Genomic DNA, 25427 nt, shown 5'->3' on the forward strand with positions numbered 1-25427 from the left:
AATATAGAAAAGTATTTAGAATTTGTACTAACATTTATCTATCATTTTTCATATCTTAATAAGGGGCTTTCCCAGTAGCTCAATCAATAAAGAATCTGCCTGCAATGCAGGAAACAGCCTGCAATGTAGGAGACCCAGGTTCAGTCACTGGGCTGGGAAGCTCCCCTGGAGAAAGAAATGGCAATGCATTCCAGTATTCTTGCCTGGGAAATCAAATGCACAGAGAAGCTTGGTGGGCTACAATCCATGGGGTTGCAAAGAGTTGGACACCGTATCTTAATAACTCCGATTTTTATGGGTCAGACATTGTTCTAAATGTTTTGCAAACATTATCTCATTTAATTCTCACAGCAACACTGCAGGGCTATTCAGGCCCTAGAGTATTATCCTTATGTGTGCCTGTTCAGTCACATCTGACTGTTTTGTAACCCTGTGGACCGTAGCCTGCTAGGCTCCTCTGTCCATGGGATTCTCCAGGCAAGTATATTGGAGTGGGTTGCCATTTCTTCCTCCATGGGATCCTCCTGACTGAAGGATTGAACCATCATTTGGCAAATGAGAAAACAAGCATAAAGGAGATATTAATAGTTGATGACTAAGTCATTTGGCTACCAAGTCACTGAAGTGGTTTTGAATCCTATTGTTTAGTTTAAGAGGTTAAAGCTTTAACCAAAAACACTCATACCCATATCCCACATCAGACATTGTTGTTGTTGCTTAGTCACTAATTTGTGTCCAACTTTTTGTAACCTCATAGACTGTAGCCTCCCAGGTTCCTCTGTCTATGGGATTTTCCAGGCAAGAAAACTGGAGTGGGTTGCCATGTTCTTCTCCAGGGGATCTTCCTGACCCAGTGATCAAACCCACATCTCCTGTATTGGCAAGCGGATTCTTTACCACTGAACCACCAGGGAAGCCCTCACATTAGACATGCCAACATCCAAATTTAGTATTTCTTCCATAATAGTTTCTAATTTGAGAATGCCTTTGTCATCCATTAAGTGTGGTTACTCTGAATACTGAAAGATACATATTGTTCAGTCGCTCAGTTGTGTCCAATTCTGCTACCCCATGGACTGTAGCACACCAGGCTTTCTTATCCTTCACAATTTCACTAGAGTTTGCTCAGAGTCATGTCCATTGACTTGATGATGCCATGCAACCATCTCATCCTCTATCGCCCCTTTTCTTCCTGCCTTAGTCTTTCCCATCATCAGGGTCTTTTCCAATGAGTCAGTTCTTTGCATCAGGTGGCCAAAGTATTGGAGTTTCAGCTTCAACTTCAGCATCAGTCCTAACAATGAATATTCAATGTTGATTTCCTTTAGGTTTGACCGGCTTGATCTCCTTGCTGTCCAAGTTATTCTCAAGAGTCTTCTCCAGCAACACAGTTTGAAAACATCAGTTCTTTGGTGCTAAGCCTTCTATATGGTCCAACTCTCACATCCTTACATGACTACTGGAAAAAAACAGAGCTTTGTCTATAAGGACTTTTGTTGACAAAGTGATATCTCTGCTTTTTAATATGCTGTTTAGGTTTGTCATAGCTTGCTTAGGTTTGTCTTCAAAGGAGCATGGTATACAGAAAGGTATATAGAGGGAATTTTTTAGGCATCTCTTTGTGAAAGATCTTCAGAGGTTAAGGAAGCAACTGAAACTGAATTATTCTTACACCTAAAACAGTGAGATTATGAACAGAAATGAGAAAGTCACATGAACATTTCTTTTACTGCACCATTTTTTTCCCTCCCATGCATATACACTGTTATTTTGGCAGTCACTATACAGATATAGTCATTTTGAACAGTTTTAACTTTTTACTATTTTATCTATTAAAAAAAATGAAGTTAAAATTTCCATGGTCATTTGTCTTTCAATATGTCATTCAAACTCAAACAAATATTTAGCCTTCTGGTGTCCAGTTAACACTTGGTTTTCAAAATAGATGATGCTACTCTATTGTGCCTACTGTTGTAAATGGATGCAGAGGAAGACTGCATTCTTTGACTACTTGTTACTGGTACACTTTATGTTTGGCTTCAACAGTAACTCCCTTGACTGCATATCTCAACACGGTTATCTGTAGCAATTGCCTTCGATTGCTACAGTTAGTATTTAATTATCAGCCTAACAGAATAGTGCCTCCAAGAAACCATTTGATTATAATTTCTTACTTTGTCTTTAATTTACAGTTACAGATTCCATCTAAATGTTTTGCTCCAAATGCATATTATAACAGCCCTAGAAACTAGAAATCTAATAATGAATTTGAAGAACAGACAATTTCCATAAACACAAAAATCATGAATGTGCATAAAACCTCTCAGTGTACCCTTCCGCACACCGCACACACACCCACAAACACTTCTTTGAAATCACATCTTTGTCACTTAGAGCAGAGTCTTTAAAAAGTGAAACACTTACTTAACTCTTCATCCCAGCTAGATTGCAAAATTCTCTGGTGGAAAATTAGGTAGTTTGGAGAGCATGTTGGGTTGTACATATGAAAGGCACCCTAATACTCTGAAGAGTTAATACACTAAAACACCTTCCCACTGCAAATTGGTTCTAGGTTGCCCTAGTGACCCCAAAGAGTCCATGTTAAATTGCATCTTTTAACACCTAGGGTGGGAAGGGGTAATTTAGCTACTGAAGAAAACTTAAATCACAGACTGCTCTGTTGTCTAAATCATCCTCAGGGGGCAAATGACAATTTTGAAAGCTGCATTAACTAAGTAGAAAAATGTACAGAGAGATTCTCTAGAGGCCTGATGGAATTAAAGTTCAAGTTTCTGCTAAAGGCGAGTCACTTTCTTTAGAGTAAGGAGTTCAGTAGGGGTTTCTGCTTCCAGGTCAGAAGGAACAAAGTCAGCCAGTAACAGTGAGCGTGGAGGCATTAGATAAGGAGGGGTGATGATCACAACGATGGAATCTCTCAGCACCATCTTCAAGGCTGAAGTACTTTAAAGTATTAAGCTTTGGTGGCTTAAACAAGTTGGTATGCTGAAGACTTTTAATGTCCAACTTAGAATAATTTGACATTGTGGGAAAAGAACAAGTTTTCCTCTTATGAAATATGTAGAAATGAGACCAGCAACTCTGTTGTGCTACAGCCTATTAAAGATGCAAATTAAAAATATCAAAATGCATGGAGATTTGCTTAACCTTTTACCAAGTGTAAATCTTTAATCTGATCTTAATATGAATTTTGTCGATTTACTTAAGTTTAATAACACACTGAACTTGTGAGGTGTTAACAATACCTTTAGTGGTCAAGTATTGCATTTTAGAAAAAGGTTAATTCGAAATCCAGTCAGGAAATCATATTACATTGCACAACATATATCTGCTCTAGTGAAGAACTGACAAACTGAAAATGCCTCAGAGGAAAAATTCCACTAAATTAAAAGCAAAAGATTAATGTACTTGGAAATGAATTTGCATTCAACTGTAAAACAATGCCATTATGCCATTTTCTTCCTTCTTCTTAAAAAAAAAAAAAAAAAAACCAGTCATTTCTGAGGTGCCTGTTACTAAACTAGAGGTTATATAATGAAAATGGAATTGAAGACACTTGAGTTAAAAGAAAAATTCAACAGAAAATTTTATTTATAAACATGAGCTCTCACTTAGTATTTTATTGGTGAGTTACTTTGTTATTTTTTAACTTGTCTGTTTTTTTCATTTTATAATAAACTTAAATTAGCCACACTACATTTAAAATATAACATGCATGAAAACAGTCATTGCTATAGTTTTTAGAATATGATTTAATTTAGCAATTTCAGAAGTAGCATTAATAAAAACAATATAATATCTGAATGACAAGAAAATAAGGCAGTCCCTCATGCTTGTACAGGCCATGCCTTTCATATTTTCTAAAAATTAGACTCACAAAACATGTCATAATTACTTGAACTTGTCTGCAGTATCAGGAAGAATAGTTTAAAATCACTTTATCACATGCCAAGCCATGGTCCATATCTGACAATGTAAATTAGTTACTACTAAAAATAAGGGATGATGATTAATTACCTTAGACAATACCTGCCAGAATTACTAGTCACTGGAACCAGATTCCTTACTGAAACATACCCTGCAATAATTTAAGTACTTGCTTCATCACTTCCCCTAGTCCAAGACAGAGACTTTATGGTTGGAAATAAATAAATAATAATATATACTTGAGATGTCTTCATCTTGCTAACAGAGTAAACAGATAAATAAAGCATCATATTAATGATAGTTGCAGATATCAAATACTAATTTTATCCATGCCTTACTTAAATCAAAGATGGCTGCCTGGAATGCTTTATAACACTGTCAAATCTGCTTTCCATCTCTAAAGCTGTAATTTGAACCCCATCCAGTATTTAAAATCATTTTTTATTGTTATTTTTTGCATTCATGGAGAACAGTCCTTCCAGTGAGATCATAACATATTCACTGAGCTAATGTATATATAGTGGCACAGAAGATTAATTTACTAAATATCACTCTTGAAATTTTCAGTTCAGTTCAGTTCAGTCACTCAGTCGTGTCCGACTCTTTGCGACCCCATGAATTGCAGCACGCCAGGCCTCCCTGTCCATCACCAACTCCCAGAGTTCACTCAGACTCAAGCCCATCGAGTCAGTGATGCCATCCAGCCATCTCATCCTCTGTCGTCCCCTTCTCCTCTTGTCCCCAATCCCTCCCAGCATCAGAGTCTTTTCCAATGAGTCAACTTTTTGCATGAGGTGGCCAAAGTACTGGAGTTTCAGCTTTAGCATCATTCCTTCCAAAGAAATCCCAGGGCTGATCTCCTCCAGAATGGACTGGTTGGATCTCCTTGCAGTCCAAGGGACTCTCAAGAGTCTTCTCCAACACCGCAGTTCAAAAGCATCAATTCTTTGGCACTCAGCCTTCTTCACAGTCCAACACTCACATCCATACATGACCACAGGAAAAACCATAGCCTTGACTAGCTGGACCTTTGTTGGCAAAGTAATGTCTCTGCTTTTCAATATGCTATCTAGGTTGGTCATAACTTTCCTTCCAAGGAGCAAGCATCTTTTAATTTCATGGCTGCAATCACCATCTGCAGTGATTTTGGAGTCCAAAAATATAAAGTCTGACACTGTTTCCACTGTTTCCCCATCTATTTCCCATGAAGTGATGGGACCGGATGCCATGATCTTCATTTTCTGAATGTTGAGTTTTAAGCCAACTTTTCACTCTCCTCTTTAACTTTCACCAAGAGGCTTTTTAGTTCCTCTTCACTTTCTGCCATAAGGGTAGTGTCATCTGCATATCTGAGGTTATTGATATTTCTCCCGGCAATCTTGATTCCAGCTTGTGTTTCTTCCAGTCCAGCATTTCTCATGATGTACTCTGCATAGAAGTTAAATAAGCAGGGTGACAATATACAGCCTTGACGTACTCCTTTTCCTATTTGGAACCAGTCTGTTGTTCCATATCCAGTTCTAACTGTTGCTTCCTGACCTGTATACAGATTTCATAAGAGGCAGGTCAGGTGGTCTGGTATTTCCATCTCTTTCAGAATTTCCAACAGTTTATTGTGATCCACACAGTCAAAGGCTTTGGCATACTCAATAAAGCAGAAATAGATGTTTTTCTGGAACTTTCTTGCTTTTTCGATGATCCAGCAGATGTTGGCAATTTGATCTCTGGTTCCTCTGCCTTTTCTAAAACCAGCTTGAACATAAGGAAGTTCATGGTTCACATATTGCTGAAGCCTGGCTTGGAGAATTTTGAGCATTACTTTACTAGCATGTGAGATGAGTGCAATTGTGCGGTAGTTTGAGCATTCTTTGGCATTGCTTTTCTTTGGGATCGGAATAAAAACTGAGTTTTTCCAGTCCCGTGGCCACTGCTGAGTTTTCCAAATTTGCTGGCATATTGCGTGCAGCACTTTCACAGCATCATCTTTCAGGATTTGAAATAGCTGAACTGGAATTCCATCACCTCCACTAGCTTTGCTCATAGTGATGCTTTCTAAGGCCCACTTCACTTCACATTCCAGGATATCTGGCTCTAGGTCAGTGATCACACCATCGAGATTATCGGGGACATGAAGATCTTTTTTGTACAGTTTTTCTGTGTATTCTTGACACTTCTTCTTGATATCTTCTGCTGCTGTTAGGTCCATACCATTTCTGTCCTTTATCGAGCCCATCTTTGCATGAAATGTTCCTTTGGTATCTATGATTTTCTTGAAGAGATCTCTAGTCTTTCTCATTCTGTTGTTTTCCTCTATTTCTTTGCATTGATCGCTGAGGAAGGCTTTCTTATCTCTTCTTGTTATTCTTTGGAACTCTGCATTCAGATGTTTATATCTTTCCTTTTCTCCTTTGCTTTTCACTTCTCTTCTTTTCACAGCTATTTGTAAGGCCTCCCCAGACAGCCATTTTCCTTTTTTGCATATCTTTTCCATGGGGATGGTCTTGATCCCTGTCTCCTGTACAATGTCACGAACCTCATTCCATAGTTCATCAGGCACTCTATCAGATCTAGGCCCTTAAATCTATTTCTCACTTCCACTGTATAATCATAAGGGATTTGATTTAGGTCACACCTGAATGGTCTAGTGGTTTCCCCTACTTTCTTCAATTTAAGTCTGAATTTGGCAATAAGGAGTTCATGATCTGAGCCACAGTCAAGTCTCAGTCTTGTTTTTGTTGACTGTATAGAGCTTCTCCATCTTTGGCTGGAAAGAATATAATCAATCTGATTTCGGTGTTGACCATCTGGTGATGTCCATGTGTAGAGTCTTCTCTTTTGTTCTTGGAAGAGGTGTTTGCTATGACCAGTGCATTTTCTTGGCAAAACTCTATTAGTCTTTGCCCTGCTTCATTCCATATTCCAAGGCCAAATTTCCTGTCACTCCGGGTGTTTCTTGACTTCCTACATTTGCATTCCAGTCACCTATAGTGAAAAGGACATCTTTTTAGGGTGTTAGTTCTAAAAGGTCTTGTAGGTCTTCATAGAACCATTCAACTTCAGCTTCCTCCGCACTACTGGTTGGGGCATAGACTTGGATTACTGTGATATGGAATGGTTTGCCTTGGAAACGAACAGAGATCATTCTGTCATTTTTCAGATTGTATTCAAGTACTGCATTTCGGAGTCTTTTGTTGACCATGATGGCTACTCCATTTCTTCTGAGGGATTCCTGCCTGCAGTAGTAGATATAATGGTCATCTTAGTTAATTCACCCATTCCAATCCATTTTAGTTCACTGATTCCTAGAATGTCGACATTCATCTTGCCATCTCTTGTTTGACCACTTCCAATTTGCCTTGATTCATGGACCCGACATTCCAGGTTCCTATGCAATATTGCTCTTTAAAGCATTGGACCTTGCTTCTATCACCAGTCACATCCACAGCTGGGTATTCTTTTTGCTTTGGCTCCATCCCTTTATTCTTTCTGGAGTTATTTCTCCACTGATCTCCAGTAGCATATTGGGCACCTACTGACCTGGGGAGTTCCTCTTTCAGTATCCTATCATTTTGCCTTTTCATACTGTTCATGGGGTTCTCAAGGCTAGAATACTGAAGTGGTTTGCCATTCCCTTCTCCAGTGGACCACATTCTGTCAGATCTCTCCACTATGACCCGCCCGTCTTGAGTTGCCCCATGGGCATGGCTTAATTTCACTGAGTTAGACAAGGCTGTGGTTGTAGTGTGATTAGATTGACTAGTTTTCTGTGAGTATGGTTTCAGTGTGTCTGCCCTTAGTATGATCTAATTGTTTCCAACACAGAGGAGACTTTAAACCTAAATTACCATAGCCTGGTGTTATCTATATAAATCCATCCCATAATTGTGGGAGATTTTTTCCTCCTTTGCTGAAACTTTTCTTGTTGCTCTGATTGAGCTTGAGTAATAGAAAAAAGCTCAAATTTATGGCCAGAGTCAGATCAGGCATAATTAATTGGCCCAGTGAGGGTATCCCATCTAGTAATATCACAGCAACCTGAATATGACTATAATTCCTTTTTAAAGTAAATTTTCTCAGGGCCAACCAGTTAGAGTCTTGTAGTAGAGAAATTTAACAAGGTAAACCAGGACTAGACACAGGTAATTGGCCACAAACCCAACAATTGAATTGATTTCTAAAACTAGCATAGAATCAGGCCTATGATAGAAAAGCATTTGATTTATATGCAGAAGTCTAAGAAGTCAAGAAAACATAAATGATCATACAAATCAGGTCCAGCATCTTGGGCAAGCTGTCTACCTCTGATGTCGTCATCTTCTCATCCTGGTGTAGTATAGTTTCTCCTGCTTGAGCATCATTTTAAGGTGAGATCAAGTCAGCTGTCTTCTCTATAGACCAATCCACTTTTGGGGCCAGTCAGGGCACTCTGGCTGGTTGTCCGCATCAGGAGGAGACCAGGGACAAAAAGGTCCCAGTTGCAGCCGGTGGGTCTGGTCCATTGGCAAGCAAGCTGGCCCCTGAGTACCCCGAGTGGTCATTCGGGCTCTTGTCTAACACTCGGAAATGAATTGTCTGAGGAGACACATGTGCTGACAAAGCAAGAGACTTTATTGGGAAAGGGCACCCAGGTGGAGAGCAGTAGGGTAAGGGAACCCAGAACTGCTTGAAATTTAAATAGGTTTTAAATTCTGACAATTGTGGTATTTACTCTCTCATATTATCAGATAAAAATTTCATATTTTAGTGATTCTAGACTTCACTGAATTCTAATTTTCAATTCCTAATGCATTCAATTCGTAAATATTTTACTTTTATAAATTTTGTTTGCACTGTTATTTACTGTTTGCAGTAATAAATTTCTGCTAATAACAAAATGCTGTTTTTTAAAGAACAATGAAAAAAGTCTCTGCAGGAAACGCCTTTCTTCCTGCAAATTATTTAGCTTTTAGACATGAAAAGAAATTCAAACTCTCTTGTGCCTTTCCTCCTCCCTTCTTCTCTGTCCATTTTCAAATAGCACTTAATCTTTTTTTTTAATGACTAAATCAAATCAGTTCACTCCACCAATCAAAATTCTTTAAAATGACCTCTAATTCAGTTTGTAATGTACTGCAAAATCATTAGATGGTGGGCTAGAATAAGCTTCACATACTTATATTTTAGATTTTACTTTTAGCATTATGTCCTCTAACTAAATGAATAAAACCTATAGTGGTCTTTAATGTTTACAAAATTCAAGACCTTATATGTATTATTTGTCTCTTACACTTGAATTGTTGAATTTTCTTTAAATTTCCCTTCACTCTTAACCTATATAATTAACATTTATTCACAGGTCTCCTTTTATTTTCTGATATTCCAACACATACAACCACAGCCATCACCATCACTATCATTACTAAAATCCTTCTGTTATATTCTCCCACAAAATTATTTTTCTATGTTAAAACAGTAAGCTGCATGATATATTTTTCCTTCATCAAACATAGAAGTATGTGAAACATGTACATATATTTAGGTCTTTACTTTGTATACCATGTTTTCTATAGATTTATCAGCAAATGAATATAATAAGAATAGAGAATATATATGTATTTACATATATGAAAGAAAAAAAGCATGTATAAAAACTTGATGACTGCTCAGACAGGAAGAAATAGACAATCTGAATGGCCCTCCTGCCCCCTTTACAAGATTGAATAAATTATTAGCCATTTTCCAAAATATAAAGCACCAGTCACAAATGGATGGTGAACTCTACCAAGCATTTAAGGAAAAATGTAAACCAATTACCTACATTGCCTCTTTCAGAAGATAGAAACTGAGGCTGTATTTCCTAACTCATGAGGTCAGCATTACTCTGACCAAAGACATTAGAAAAAACCAAAGTCATTAGAAAAAACTACAGACCTATATATCTCATAAACATATGTGAAAAATTCCTCTACAAAATATTAGCAAACCATGTCCAACAATACATTAAAAAATTATATATCAAAACCAAGTGGAATTTATCCCAGTAATACAAGGCTGGTTCAACTTTTGAATACCAATTAATGCAATCCATCACAGAAACAGACTACAGCAGTTAAATCACATGATGTTACAACAGATGCAGAAAAATCATTTGGCAAAATCCAACATCCATTTAAAAAAAAAATCTCAAGAACCTAGGAAAAGAAGACAACTTTCTCAACTTGATAAAGTATATCTGTAAGAAACTTACAGCTAACATCATCGTTAATGGTGGAAAACTTGAAACTCTCCTACTAAGCTTTATTCATAATTGCCAAAATTTGGAAGCACCTGAGATATCTTTTAGTATGTGAGTAGAAAAATACAATACATCCATACAGTATAGTATTATTAAAGACTAAAAAGAAATGAGCTATTAAGCCATGAAAAATATGGAAGAAGCTTAAATGTATATTACTAAGTGAAAGAAATCCATCTGAAAAGTCTGCATACTATATAAGCCCCACCATATGACATTTTGAAAATGGCAAAATCACTGAGACAACAAAAAATCAAGTGGTTACCAGGGGTAAAGGGGAAGGAAGAGATGGATAGGAACAACACCGGAGGATTTTTCAGGGCTGTTAAAATACTCTGTGTGATACTATAATGATGGCTACGTATCATTTCACATCTGTCCAAATCCACAGACTGCACAATACCAAGAATGAACTGTAATGTAAACTATGGACTTTAGATGATAATGATGTGTCAATGTAAGCTCATCAATTGTAACAAATATAGCACTCAGTGTGCACTGCCAATAGTAGGGAAGTATATGAATATGTGGACATAGGGTTATATAAGAACTCTGTACTTTCTGCTCAATTTTGTGGAGAACCTAAAACTACTCTAAAAAGTAAAGTTCTTTAATTTAAAAACGTTGACCATGTCTCTGAGAAGGATAACAAAAAAACAAGGACTTCATTTGTAAAGAGTAGCATGGAAGTATGTCACTAAGATTATTTCTAATTTGCAAAATATGTAACTACAAAAAATAAAGGTAGACAATAATAGATACTAAGGTAGACACCAAAATCAAGTTTAAGTGAATGTAAATATGATGAAGAAATTCATCCAATTCAATACATCAATAGGATTATAGAAATATAAGTAAATTAGGTAATTAATCTCCTGCCAAGTATTTATCCTTAAAAATATTATTCAACTTTTTCAGCCTAATAGGTAAAATAGAAAGATGAACTAAATAATCTCCAAATACCTCTCAAGATTTAAAATGATGAAATCTTAAAACCAGTGTTCCTTAAAACTAAGTTCCCAGGGCTGTGAAATATAATAGGAATATAAGACTCAAAGTGTAATATAATATGGAAGGATAGTTCACAGAATAAAGGTTCAAAGAAAAGTAAAATATGTGAAGCCTAGGTTGAAAGATGGTGAAAGACAGAAAGGCTTAGAAAAAAGATGAAGATTTCTCAGACAATAAGAAACAGAAAGGTAGATTGAAACAACACACTCAAAAAAAAAAAAGGAAAGAAGAAAAATTAGAGAACAGTTCTGTTGAAGGTCAATTTAACCTTCACATCAAAGTTTAACTCAATTTCTTAGATACATTTTGAGCTTAGTACTGTCTTATTAACTTAGTTTTCTCTGACTGCAGCTAGAATCTGAATGTGATTCTTATGAGTGCTGAGCACAGAAAGGTGTATAACTGGCTTATGGGTCTTGAAGGTTAGTGGTCACATTCAACCAGTAAAAACGCCAGGAATTCTATCAGAGTTGGAGGACAAGCACACCCCTAGATAAAATCTAGTGTGTATGGTACATTAGAATCGTTGACATGCCATGAAAGAGTCTCCCATTTGTAAGACTTCTCCCTTCATTCCTAGCGCAGCAGGATAGAAATTTACAAGGTAACAACTGTGTTGGCTAAACTGGTAAAGCCTATGCCTGCCAATGCAGGAGATGTGGGTTCAACCCTCAGTCAGGAAGGTCCTCTGGAGAAGGCAATGGCAACCCACTCTAGTATTTGTGCCTGGGAAATCCCATGGACATAGGAGTCTGGCAGGCTACAGTCCATGGGTTCGCAAAAGAGTCAGAAATGACTGAGCGACTAAACAACTGTGACTTACAAGAAGAGATCTTAGCCTAGAAATGGTAAAGTTCAAGTCATGACTCAGCTGCTTATTAGCCATTAATGTAGGTTTACTTTATCAGTCATCTCAGTTTTTCAAGAGCTAGGAGCTATGCCCGTTGCACTCAGTATTAAAGGAATCCTGACCAGGAAAGATAAGAATTAACATGAATTCAATGTTTTGTTTCTCTCAGAAACGTGTAACACATTTCATATGGATTAACATGTTCATTGGAAGGACTGATGTTGAAGCTGAAACTTCTATACTTTGGCCACCTGATGTGAAGAGCTGACTCATTTGAAAAGACCCTGATGCTGGGAAAGATTGAGGGCAGGAGGAGAAGGGGATGACAGAGGATGAGATGGTTGGATGGCATCACCGACTCGATGGACATGGGTTTGGGTGAACTCCGGGAGTTGGTGATAGGCAGGGAGGCCTGGCCTGCTGTGGTTCATGGGGTCGCAGAGTTGGACATGACTGAGCGACTGAACTGAACTGAACTGAACATATATAATTCTCCTAAGAATTCAATGATGTGTATTCTACTGCTACTCTCAGCTTACTAAAGGGGTTAAGTAAGAATTTTATGAATGAGACCCTGAGACACAAGTGGTTTATGTAATAATATCCAATGTTACAATACTAGTAATAATCATACCATCAGGATTATATTGAGGAGTTCATATTCTTATACTCTTTATTTATCTGCACTTTTATACTTTATCTTCATGTATTTCAAGACAAAAAAATACAGTATTTATTCCTTCAAATTGTTGTTCAGTGATTCTCCTAATCCTGTTGTTTTAAAGTTTAGAGATTTTTGCTATCAGATCAGATCAGTCACTCAGTCGTGTCCGACTCTTTGCAAACCCATGAATCGCTGCACGCTAGGCCTCCCTGTCCATCACCAACTCCCAGAGTTCACTCAAACTCAAGTCCATCGAGTCAGTGATGCCATCCAGCCATCTCATCCTCTGTCGTCCCCTTCTTCTCCTGCCCCCAATCCCTCCCAGCATCAGAGTCTTTTCCAGTGAGTCAACTCTTTGCATGAAGTGGCCAAAGTACTAGAGTTTCAGCTTTAGCATCATTCCTTCCAAAGAAATCCCAGGGCTGATCTCCTTCAGCATAGACTGGTTGGATCTCCTTGCAGTCCAAGGGACTCTCAAGAGTCTTCTCCAACACCACAGTTCAAAAGCATCAATTCTTTGGCACTCAGCCTTCTTCACAGTCCAATTCTCACATCCATACATCTGCTTTATTGACTATGCCTTTATATGACATCTGCCTTTGACTGTGTGGATCACAATAAACTGTGGAAAATTCTGAAAGAGATGGGAATACCAGAACACCTGATCTGCCTCTTGAGAAATTTGTATGCAGGTCAGGAAGCAACAGTTAGAACTGGACATGAAACAATAGACTGGTTCCAAACAGGAAAAGGAGTTCATCAAAGCTGTATATTGTCACCCTGTTTATTTAACTTCTATGCAGAGTACATCATGAGAAATGCTGGACTGGAAGAAACACAAGCTGGAATCAAGATTGCCGGGAGAAATATCAATAACCTCAGATATGAGAAGGCAATGGCAGTACTTTTGCCTGGAAAATCCCATGGACAGAGGAGCCTGGTAGGCTGCAGTCCATGGGGTCGTTAAGAGTCGGATATGACTGAGAGACTTCACTTTCACTTTTCACTTTCCTGCAGTGGAGAAGGAAATGGCAACCCACTCCAGTGTTCTTGCCTGGAGAATCCCAGGGATGGGGGAGCCTGGTGGGCTGCAGTCTCTGGGGTCGCACAGAGTCACACACGACTGAAGCAACTTAGCAGCAGCAGATATGCAGATGACACCACTCTTAGGCAGAACGTGAGGAGGAACTCAAAAGCCTCTTGATGAAAATGAAAGTGGAGAGTGAAAAAGTTGGCTTAAAGCTCAACATTCAGAAAATGAAGATCATGGCATCCGGTCCCACCACTTCATGGGAAATAGATGGGGAAACAGTGGAAACAGTGTCAGACTTTATTTTTCTGGGCTCCAAAATCACTGCAGATGGTGACTGCAGCCATGAAATTAAAAGACGCTTACTCCTTGGAAGGAAAGTTATGACCAACCTAGATAGCATATTCAAAAGCAGAGACATTTTTGCTATAGACATATTCAAAAGATAAAAATCTGCCCTCTTGTGGTTAAAGTCGGTTTGGGATAGCAAATGATGTGTAAATGAAAAGGGTTAACACCAGGGTCATCTGTCCCAGAATATATACACGGAATGAGAGTTATCCAATTCTAGTTCTTTCTTGGTAGCCTCCCTTTTCATGAGACAACACTCCCTTTTCATGAGACAACATTTCTGTAGTAATGAATAGCTACACTTTGATTGTACCAGAAACTTGTATGTCACTAATATCTGAAATCAAACTATTCTCACTTTATACATTCATCTGAAATCTACATTCCTTAATAATATATTCTGAAAAGAGCTGTAGGTAGTATTCATGCATGCCTACATGTGAATGAGTTTCTTCAGATCATCTGAAAATAGCAGGTTTTGAAGGTAGGATCAGCAGAGTAAGCTTTGGCTGATAGACAGTGAGAGAGACAGATGAACACGTGTCATTAATGGGATGAAGCCTGTAAGCATACAAACTGGCGACCTCAAGGACACACATTTCCAGTTTTGCTGGTGGCCTGTCTTGCCCTTTCTGCTTTCTCATCCCCACCAGGGATGACAAGTTCAATGGAAATCGAGGTGTTTCAGAAAAATTCTAAAATAAACCTCAAATACTTGTTTAGAGAATTCCAGTGATTTAAGTAAGATGTGACAATGGATGAAAACCACACTGTTAAAAGTGGTCTCACTCCCCTCTTAGCTGTTTGAAAAAGAATACTTTTATCTCAGGAAGCTACATTCTCAAATTTGAGTCCTTAAATCAGGGTTGTTGAAACCTGGTTTACCGGTTCAGTTCCAAATGTGAGATAATACAAACATAACCCAGTTAAGTTTCAAGAAGAATCCCTTCAGTTGCACTAATCATTGTTTTAGATGCTTTAGTAGATCTTTATATGTATGTAAATATATTAGTGAAGGGTTTCACTTTTGCTCTATTTCCTTAAGCTGACGGAAAAAAAAAAATTCTTCCCATTCAATCTACATTACTTATTTTAGCCCATAATTTAAGGCTACTTTCTAGTCACAGTGCAAGTCTATTTAGTAATTTTGATAATTTGCCAGTTCTGAACATATTGCCTATCATATGTTTTTTTCTATAGTAACTCAACCAGGGACTCAGAAAAAAAACTATCTCAAAATTGCGTCTCCTGAAATGCCATGCAATTTGTAGCAAATATTCTGTCAATTTTATAACTTGTCAAAAGTGAAATGAGCACTGACTTGATGGTGACAAAATGAAAGATAATGGAAAACCACACTATTGTGCCATTCCTTTCATCACATGCAAGTGTAATTATATTCACTATGAACTGTTGATCTTCATATTATTTTTTATCGTCAGTTCAAGTCTTATTTGAGAATCAATTATTGCAGATTCACTGCTTTGAAACTCTGTTGGGCTGGTGGTCAAACACATGGAGTCACAAGTCTGTGGCAGGTGTTAGTGTCTGTGGACTTTTGCAGTGACCTTCAAGTGGTTTTAGCAGCTGCTGAATGCCTACACATAATGAAGGTAAATTTGAACAATTTAACTGACACCATTTCTTAAAATTGGTCTAGAAAGAAACTCTGCTTGTGATGCCAAGAAACACTATTTCTCTAGTAGAAGTAAAGTTAGATACTGAGATATCCACTCAGGTGACAAATCCTATTTGATTTCCTACTACGTGTCAAGCCGTGTACCAAGCACTGGGGACAAATGTGAGACAAAGTTCTCTGACCTTAGACAGTTGTAGTCTCACTGAAGGAACAGATACTAAATTTTAAAAAATATGAACCTGTAAATCTTGGTATTTTCATTATTTCTACATGTCAACATTTTTCCTATGTGCTGCATAATTTTTTAAGGGATCCTCCTTTTGGCTAAGTATGACAGCCTTTTATTTTTTCTAAATTTTATTTTGCTTGTGTTGAGAATAAAATGTAAAGTCTGTTTTTTGTGTTTTTTTTTTTCACTACCAACAAATTATTGAAAACAAACTCTATCCTCCTTAATTGTCATTTCTGGACCTTGCATTTTATTGACATAAACTGATTCAATTTATTTTTCATTCAAAAACAAAAATTTTGATGTATAATCTAATGTAATAATATATGCTTTAAGCATAAAAGTCTAATGAGTATTGACAAATATACAGCACCATGAAAATCAAAATATAGAGTATCTGTGTCAACCTAAAACCCGTAGGTCTTTTTGTAGTAAATTCTCAGACCACCCAGGTATCCACTGATCTATTTTTTGTCACTGTAGATTAGCTTTGTCTTTCCTATAATCATGAAAATCATACAAATGGAATCATCCAGGGAGCTCTGATTTGTGATTGGCATTTTTCATTCAGCATATTTTTGAGATTCATGTATGTTGTTATGCGGATCAGTAGTTCATTCCTAATTATTTTTGGGCAGCCTACCAAGTTTGGATGCAATACAATCTGTTTATTCTTTTACCTACTGATGCACATTTGGGAGGTTTCCAATTTCTGTCTATTATAAACAAAGTTGACACAAACAATTCTGTACAAGGTTTTGTATGGACATATTTTTGAGTGCGTGAATAAAAGTGGAATTGGTGGATTGTATGTTAAGTGTATATAAGTAAGAAATTAGCTGTATTCCCACCAACAAATGAAAATGTCAACACTAGGTATTTTCAGTCTTTTAATTTAAACATTCTAGTGGTTATATAGTCATATCACATTGTAGTTTCAATTTGCATTTTACTAAATTCTAATGTTCTTCTGAATGTCTTTGCAGTTGTTCTGGGACCATTAATATATTTTACTTTGTGAAGCATCTCTTCAACTGTTTGCTTATTTTTAATCAAAATGGTTGTCCTTTTATTACGAAGTTGAAAGATATGCATACATTTTGAAAGCTACATGAGGTTTGTGACAAATTTCAAATAGGGTAGACAAATATATTCTAAGAAACAGATAATATGGAATTTTTTTCTAACTAAAAAATACATATTGGGTTCACCAAAAAGTTTGTTCAGGTTTTTCCATAGCATATTATGGAAAAACCCAAATGAACTTTCTGGCCAACCCACTATATCTACTTTCCTATCCTCCATATATCTATTTATCTATATTTGTCTAGACTGCATTTTGAACAAGTCTATATGGACATATTTTTACATTTTCTTAGGCAAATAACCAAAAGTAGAATTGGTGGATTTTATGTTAAAGATAGATAGATAGCTGTTTTCTAGTTGGGAAAACTTGTCTGCCCCAGGGTCACAAACCTTATATATTTTTAAAAGAATTTTCATAGGTTTAACACACATATATAGATTTAAGATCCATTTTAACTGAATTCTGTTGTATGGGGGAGGGTACAGGTAAGGGTTCATTTTTGTTTTCCATATGGATACACAATTGTTCAAGCATCTTTGCATCACTGTTGATCATCAATGGAGCATCTGTGTGTAGATCTATTTCTGGACCCTCTACATTGTTTCATATATCTATTTTTATGTCAATACCACACTGTTTTGATTAACATAGCAAGCAAGTCAAATGAGTTTTCCAAAACTCATTTTCTGTGTATCTAGTTACTTCTCACTTTCATATACATTTTGTAATCATCCTATCAATCTATCAATATGCTTATATTCTGATTGGAATTACACTGATGTGAGGCTTTCCAGATGGTGCAGTGGTAAAGGATATGCCTGCCAATGCAGTAGAAGCAAGACAGTCAGTTTCCATCCCTGGATTGAGAAGATTCCCCTGGAGTAGGAAATGGCAACCCACTCTAGTATTCTTGGCTGGAAATTTCCACAGATAGAGAAGTCTGTGAAGCTACAGTCCATGGGGCCTCAGAGTCAGATACAACTGAGCACTCATGCAGGCACACTGATATGATAAATCAATTTTAGAAGAACTATTGTCTTCAAAATATTGTCTTTCAAATATGAAAAAATATATATATTCAATTATCTGCTTCAGTATCTGTCAGCAAAATTTTATAGTTTTATATAGAGATCTTGCACATGTCTTATTAAATATATACCTAGTCTTGGATGGGGACTACCCTGGTGGTTTAGACAGAAAAGAATCTGCCTGCAATGCAGGAGACTCAGGTTCAATCCCTGAGATGAGAAAACCCCTGATGAAGGGAATGGCTAGCCACTCCAGCATTCTTCCCTGGAAAATTCCATGGACAGAGGAGCCTGGCAGGCTACAAGCCATTTGGTGGCAAAGAGTTGGATACGACTGAGTGACTAACACTTTCACTTTAGTTTTGGATAATATTGTGTGGTAGTTTTGTCAACTCATTGAGTCTTTAGTATCCAGTTGTTCAAACATAAAAATACTGGTATTTTGTAGATATGATTAATATCTATAATCAGTTGACTTTCTAAAGGAAATTATCCTGGATAATCGGGGTGGATCTGATCCAATCAGTTGAAAGGGCTTAAAAACAACCAATTGTTTCTTTGTGAGCTACAATATAAGCTCCTGCCTGAGAGTTTCCAGTGTGCTCCTATGAATTGTTTAGCCAGCTCTGCAATCAGTAAGTCAATTCCTTCTCTGTCTCTGTTTCAGATTCTCTCTTCTAGCTCTGTTTCTCTTATAGAACTGTGATTGATTCATATTGTAAATCCTATTTTTAATTTACTCAAGTTACTTATTAATCAATAAATCTATGAGTTTTCTTATATTTTCTTTGGGATATACTGTATATCATATCATACATATAATGATACAGCCTTCAAATACAGATAGTTTTAGTTCTCTCATTTTTTTTTCTGTTTTCACACATTCTACACTTTTCCCCTCGTATTAAATATCTGAGGATCTTGAGTGAGTCTTACCAAAAGATTGGCATGGGAATCCTCATATTGTTTAAGATTTGATAACATCCAGGGAAACATTTGGTCAGTTGTTTTAACCTACCCAATTACTCAGCCTGAAACCTTCCTCAATTCCACCTGTTTATCATGCAATCAAGTGGAGTACCATTTATGCCCAGTTGAGCATACAATTTTGTCCACATTTTCTACAGTGATTCCTATGATTCCCTCAAATCCCATTAATTAGCCTATGGGGCCCTTACCTTTCTTCTTCCAGAGAGCCATCACTCTACCAGTATCCCATCTTCATCACCAAAAGTCAGGAATTATGAATTTTTTGTAATCTTACCCCACATCCCTGCTAGCAAGTTAGCCTGCCCTAGTTTCATGAAAAACGTCTGACTCAATGGATTTTACTACTCACAATATTAGCAGTAATAAATATATCAGATTTCTGGTGGTTCTATTAAAGAATAAATTATTCATTCAATGACAGCTGTTAAAGAACAGTAAGGAAGAATTTATTCAGGACCATCATGGTAGGTACACTTCACTTCAATGGGGTTTTGCAATGGAGCAAGCTTAGGCTCAAATCCAAATACAACAAAGAAAAGTGGGAATTTATAGTTGGGAAGCAGTGAGTGGTCAGTGGATAGAAAATTGAGGAGAAGTAACATCAGAGGTAAGGAAGGATTGTGCTGATTATTTTTTTTTAAAATAATCAACTAGACATTACACCTAAAATAACATTAAGATAATAACATTTATTCAGTAATACATATATTCAGTAATACATATTGATTGACTACCATATGCTAAGCATTGCTACAAATGCTTCAGGTTGAAATTTATATTAAAAAAAAAATCAGCACTCCCTTTAGACTCATATAAGAGGACAAGGTACTTTAGACATCCTCACAGATCACAAACACAATTATAAATAAATAAAGAACAAATGTGTGACTTTTTACTTGGACTCTGAAGCTAAACTCTGGTACAGGAAACACCTGTAACCTTACACAGCCACTCTCATCATTACTATTCTCTAGACTTTAGTGAAAAGACTCTCCATAGCTCTTATCTTATCTTGTATCCTCAAGTGAAGGGTGACTGTTCTAAAATCTATGAAGGTGTCTGAATTATTTTGTTGTTAACCTGGAAGATGTGGTACAGAGGTCAACCAGTGGATCAGGGATTGGATATGTTGAGATGAGGCTTGTTGAGTTTTGATAATGCCTTACATTGCCTTCAGAAAATCATTGCATACACCTTTACTACTGAAATCAACAGCAATAGCCCAATTTGTAAGCTAACTGACTATATCAGGTATTCTTATGGAGGGAAGAACTAATGAAAATATGTGTTCTTATCTAGCTGCCTTCTGAATTTTCATCTGTACCCTTCTCACTCTAATCTCTAAGGAATTTTAGATTTTAAGTGTAATGGCTATAAGTTTAAAGGTGAAGACCTAATCTGAGGAGGTACTTAGTAGAGTGACAACGAAAGTTCTGTATTATGTGTATGCTCCATATGCTGCTTTGCTTTCCACATCTTTAAATTCATCAGGAGACATGGACGGGAACCTGGGCTTCATAATATGTCCCATGTATATAGGATAGCTGATTTCTCCAAGGGCAATTGTTGGAGGCCGGCATGAGGCACTCAGCCCATGGCAAAGGTCATGAGGAAGGAGGCTTGACATACGCAAAGGCGGGATCGAGCCTCAGGAGTCCCCCTGGAAATCCTCAAGCATCTACCCCCATAACCAGAGCCTGCCTACTTTACTACTTTGCGCTCTCCCCTACACCTCTGACTTTACGAGGGGCTGTCCCCCACCACCTCTTTCGGAGAAGGAGTTAACTTAGAGCTCCAGTTAATAATAATTCCTGGGCGTGATAGGAGTGTTTCAACCTACAAACTCCTCTGAAGGTTCTCTAGCCTGCCTGATAGGCTTGTCCAGCCACATGTGATTGCTCACAGCCTCCCAACTGTGAGAGGCACGAGATGCTTTAAACCTTCTAAAAACAGGTTCCTTAGAAAAGTTAGAAAACCATTAGTATAAGTATAGTGGGCTGATTAGAAATTGTATTGATGAAGGGTTTTTCCTTTGTTGAGCCAATATTTGCTGGTAAGTCTCCATATCCCCTGCCCTTACACACATTAATGAATATATAGAAGAAATAAGTATTAACCTTTGATATAAATCACATTAGACCTTAGGCTAAGTAAATTCTTTCCTTAACTAAAACCCACTACACCCTCACCCTATAGGAATGTAACTTTATTTGGGTGGCGTCTGTTTTAAGAATAATCACTCCTGGAGAAATAAGTGTTGACTGACCGCTGTCACAAGGAGAGGGTCATAAATTGTCAGCAGGCCCCCTGGCCAGAAGATGATGTAACACCCCTAAGACCTCTGTATACATTTGTGTGAAGCACCTGACTTTAATAAAAGTCAGGACTGCTGTCCCCGCGTGACTTTTGTATAACATCTCAGTGTATAAAAACAGACTCTGGAAAATAAAGAATTGGGATCAGTTCCTCAAAAGACTGGTCTCCCCATGTCTCTCTCTCTCTCACTCTGGCTGAGTCTCCATCTGGAGCGCGGAACCCGCCATGCTTACTAATTATGCCTGGGCTTCTAAGATCCGACCAGGGAGGCCTCAGTGTCTCCTCTCCTTTGGGAGAACGGAAGGATGCCTGCGGCCTCCGTAAGTGGTGCAAACTTCTTGTCTTGAAGTTTTACTGGTCTCCCGCATAAACCAAGCTACTCAGCCTCTTTTCTCCACTGAATTTTCCTACTGAGCTATCCTAATTCTATTACTCTTTATATCTTTAATTAATATCTAATTGAAGCTATTGTATCCTTATCCTCGCTGACGCCGTCCCCGCTTCGAATACCCTGGATCAGCCAGGGCTGGACCCCGGCAGGCAATATGAGCTCACACTAAAATAACTAAAATCCAGAAGAAAATGCTCAGAAGAAAGATAACAAAACTAATATGCATTCCATCTGAAGCAGAAGTACTGAAACCAATAGACTCAAATTTAAAATAAGTAAATAGGTACACCTAAACAAAAACATTAGCAAAATAAGATAACAATGAAGAATATTAAGGAGAAAAAAATAGGGATATTCTGTTTAGATTACACAGTGTTAACAATTGGCATTCTATAATGGTTTAAACAGACATTTCAACAAATCAATGTTAAGAGAATGAAAACCTGCAATTCAGTACTACTAGTATTCTATATGTCATTCTCATAGTTTGTCATAAACTGTCACATAAAAGATGATAGATAGATATAGATAAATAGATGGAGACAGAAATATATGAAACGTTGTAGGATGGATATAACTGGAAAATAAATGAGCGGTTTGAAAGATTATATCATAGAACTTTTTGAGAGTAATAGCTAAAAAGAATAAAGCAATAGAAAATAAAGAAAAAGCATATTGAGAAGACATGTACTTATGCCCAGATGACCAAATAAAAGAAAATTACCTTTGAAAATGAGATAAAATATTTGAAATAATAATAAAAACAACCTCCTGAGAATAAAAGATGAAAAATTTCAAATTAAAATGACTCAAAATGTACAAAACATGATAAAAATTATAATATCAAAATAATATAAATAGAAGATCCTTGTTAAAGGAACAAAATCAGATTTATCCTAAACTTGTTAACAGCACATCAAGATGTAATGAGTTAATATTTATAAATCACTCAGAAACTTGAGTATAGAATATTGTATGCAGCAAATATTTAATTTTTATAAAGTACAAAATATTACCATGCATAATTATCCTCAAAATAGTTTTTAGGAAAAAAATTGGCCTTGACACAAAACAAATTGAGTTCCTTCTATAAACATGAAAAGCAAGGATTATCAAATATTTTATTAAACCTTACTCCAATCTAAAATCAATTATAAACAATGGCTAAAATTAAAAATACAGAAAGATAAATAATAAATATAATAAATAATTAAACAGAATAACATAGACAACATATACTAAATGGGGGAGGGATAAACTAAAGCCGCATGAAAGAATTCTAAGTTTTTCTTTTCTCTTATTACCTGTCTTATGTAAAGACTTTGTTTTGCTTTATATATTCCTTAATGGAAAGTATGAAAGACATTATTATCTTATTATGTACTAAATGCACAACTGGTTTTTTTTTTTTTTCTTTCCCCTACTTATTTCTACTGAAGGGGAAAAACAAAACAAAACAAAAACAAAAAACTAGTGCTTTTTATACTCTTCTTCCATAAACAAACCAAGACACAAAACTCCAGGAATACTTTCTCTGTAGCTATTCTCTTTCCTGAAACCATCCTCAAACTGTATGCCATCTTCACAAGTACCTGGGGAAACGGTCAACTGACCATTTAGATTAGTTCAATACTATGGAGGCAGAGAGTGAATGTGGATTCAGAAAACCTCCTACCAAGTGTTCCTCTGGCCACTTCTCAATGGCCTGATTTAGGGACAATTTTTCAATTCCTTGTGATTCTAGTCTGCTGTGTGAACTGAAAAGACAGGTGAAGATACCTTACTAATCAAAGATATATGTCCTAATAATACTATCAGTTTCAATAGCATAATATTCATTAATGCAAATTTATTTTACATATTGAATGCATCTTACTAAGAGACTAAGCACTGATTATTTATTTATTTATTTTTTACTCCAAAACTGTCATTCCTGGAAATATCCATTCTTCTAAAGAATCTGAGGTTAGTTTTGGATTCCTTAGGAAATGTCACTATTTAAATTTAGGTCTAGTTTTTAATCACCCCCTGAAAAAATATGCATCCTTGGGGTAATTTTTAGAAAGACTATATATAGGGAGATATTAAGGAAAGAAAAGAAACAGAAAGAAAGAAAATAATTAATTGGATGTTTCACTATTGTTACTGTACACAACCTATTAGCATTTACTGATTCTGTAAAAAGTCCATTTTTTTTTCCCTTTTGCAAATGAGACATTGTATTTTTCTATTTACTTCACAGAGTCTCTGATGTTTATTCATTCTCAGCTAACCTAGTTTTGAAGAAGCACGGAAACAACTACAAAATATCCCCATCTTGTTTCACCTTGAGGAAACAAAGTCACATATGAAACAGAATTTATCATTATCAATCTTCCTTAGTTTGAAATTAAGGTATCATATCAAACCTATTACTGTTCTTTACCCCACCACTCCTTTGTGAGGAAGATGTATGATGTGATGCCATATAAAGAAAGGGTAGATATATTTCTGCTTATAGTTCAGAAACATATACAAAACTTCAGATGCAGTAATTAATTACCTGTGGAATTCAATGGATGACTTAGCACCAATTCCTGAAGTTCAGCTTCCCAAGAGCTCAGTTGGTAAAGAATCTGCCTAAAATGCAAGAGACTCCAGTTCGATTCCTGGGTCAGGATGATCTCCTGGAGAAGGGATAGAGAAGAGATAGGCTACCTACTCCAGTATTCTTGGGCTTCCCTGGTGGCTCAGATGGTAAATAATTTGCTTGCAATGCAGGAGACCTGGGTTCTACCCTTGGGTTGGGAAGATCTCCTGGAGAATGGAATGGCAACCCACTCCTGTAGTCTTGCCTGAAGAATTCCATGAATAGAGGAGCCTGGTGGGTAACACTCAACGGGTCGCAAAGAACTGGACACAACTGAGTGACTAAACACAGTACAGCCTGAAGGTAACTTGGTTTCACTTTAAAATCTATGGAGACAATTTGTAGAGAAACATTATTTGTTAAATTTTGGTTAGTTGTTGAATTGTTTTTGTTTGCTGCTTTTTCTCCCAGATAACATAACTAAAAATGAATGAGGCATAAATGGCAGCTAAAATCAAATTACATAGTTAAGGTTCACATCATTCCATAAAACAGGCAGAAGTTAATTGAACACTTAGTAAATATTTACTAGTTATTTTAAAATTATTCACTGATTTACTGATTCATTTAACATTTACCATATACATATTTCATGGCAGTCATTGTCCTGGGTTCTAAGAAGTCAAACAAAAAGACATGGCAAACTTTGCCCCATTCTCCCAAAATCTACATTTTTAACTCAATAAATTTGATGCATATAATTATATTAAATGCATATATAGATAGATATATACATATGTGTAATACAACAAAATATGTCTATATGCATATGTATATATATATATATGAACATACATATATATGTTCTGACAAAATACATTAAAAATTTTAAATAATAATTTAATAAATGATTCAATGGAAAATCTGAAGGAGTTATGAGTGGTTTAGAAAGATCTTTAGGAAGGAGAATCAGAAAGGTATTGAGTTGAAATTTAAATAAATAAATAGGCATTTCCACCCATGAACTCAACCAACTAATGGAGTAAGAACTTT

General features: G+C 36.6%; 1 long non-coding RNA gene across 3 annotated transcripts in view; it reads right to left on the reverse strand.

Moving 5' to 3' along the window:
* Positions 1–8040: 8040 nt before the first annotated feature.
* LOC129657750 (uncharacterized) overlaps positions 8041–25427 on the reverse strand; it is a 38432-nt gene continuing 21045 nt past the window's right edge. Inside the window, exons 2-4 of one of the 3 annotated variants that reach the window (XR_008717067.1) lie at positions 24348–24471; positions 22530–22576; positions 8041–8291 (exon numbers count right to left, since the gene is read on the reverse strand). This is a non-coding gene — a long non-coding RNA (uncharacterized LOC129657750). Of the gene's footprint in view, positions 8292–22529; positions 22577–24024; positions 24132–24347; positions 24472–25427 lie in introns of those variants that run through there. The other 2 variants (XR_008717069.1, XR_008717068.1) reach the window with 2 other exon arrangements.

Source organism: Bubalus kerabau, chromosome 7 (genome assembly GCF_029407905.1).
Source record: "Bubalus kerabau isolate K-KA32 ecotype Philippines breed swamp buffalo chromosome 7, PCC_UOA_SB_1v2, whole genome shotgun sequence".
In the NCBI taxonomy this organism is placed as follows: domain Eukaryota; kingdom Metazoa; phylum Chordata; class Mammalia; order Artiodactyla; family Bovidae; genus Bubalus; species Bubalus kerabau.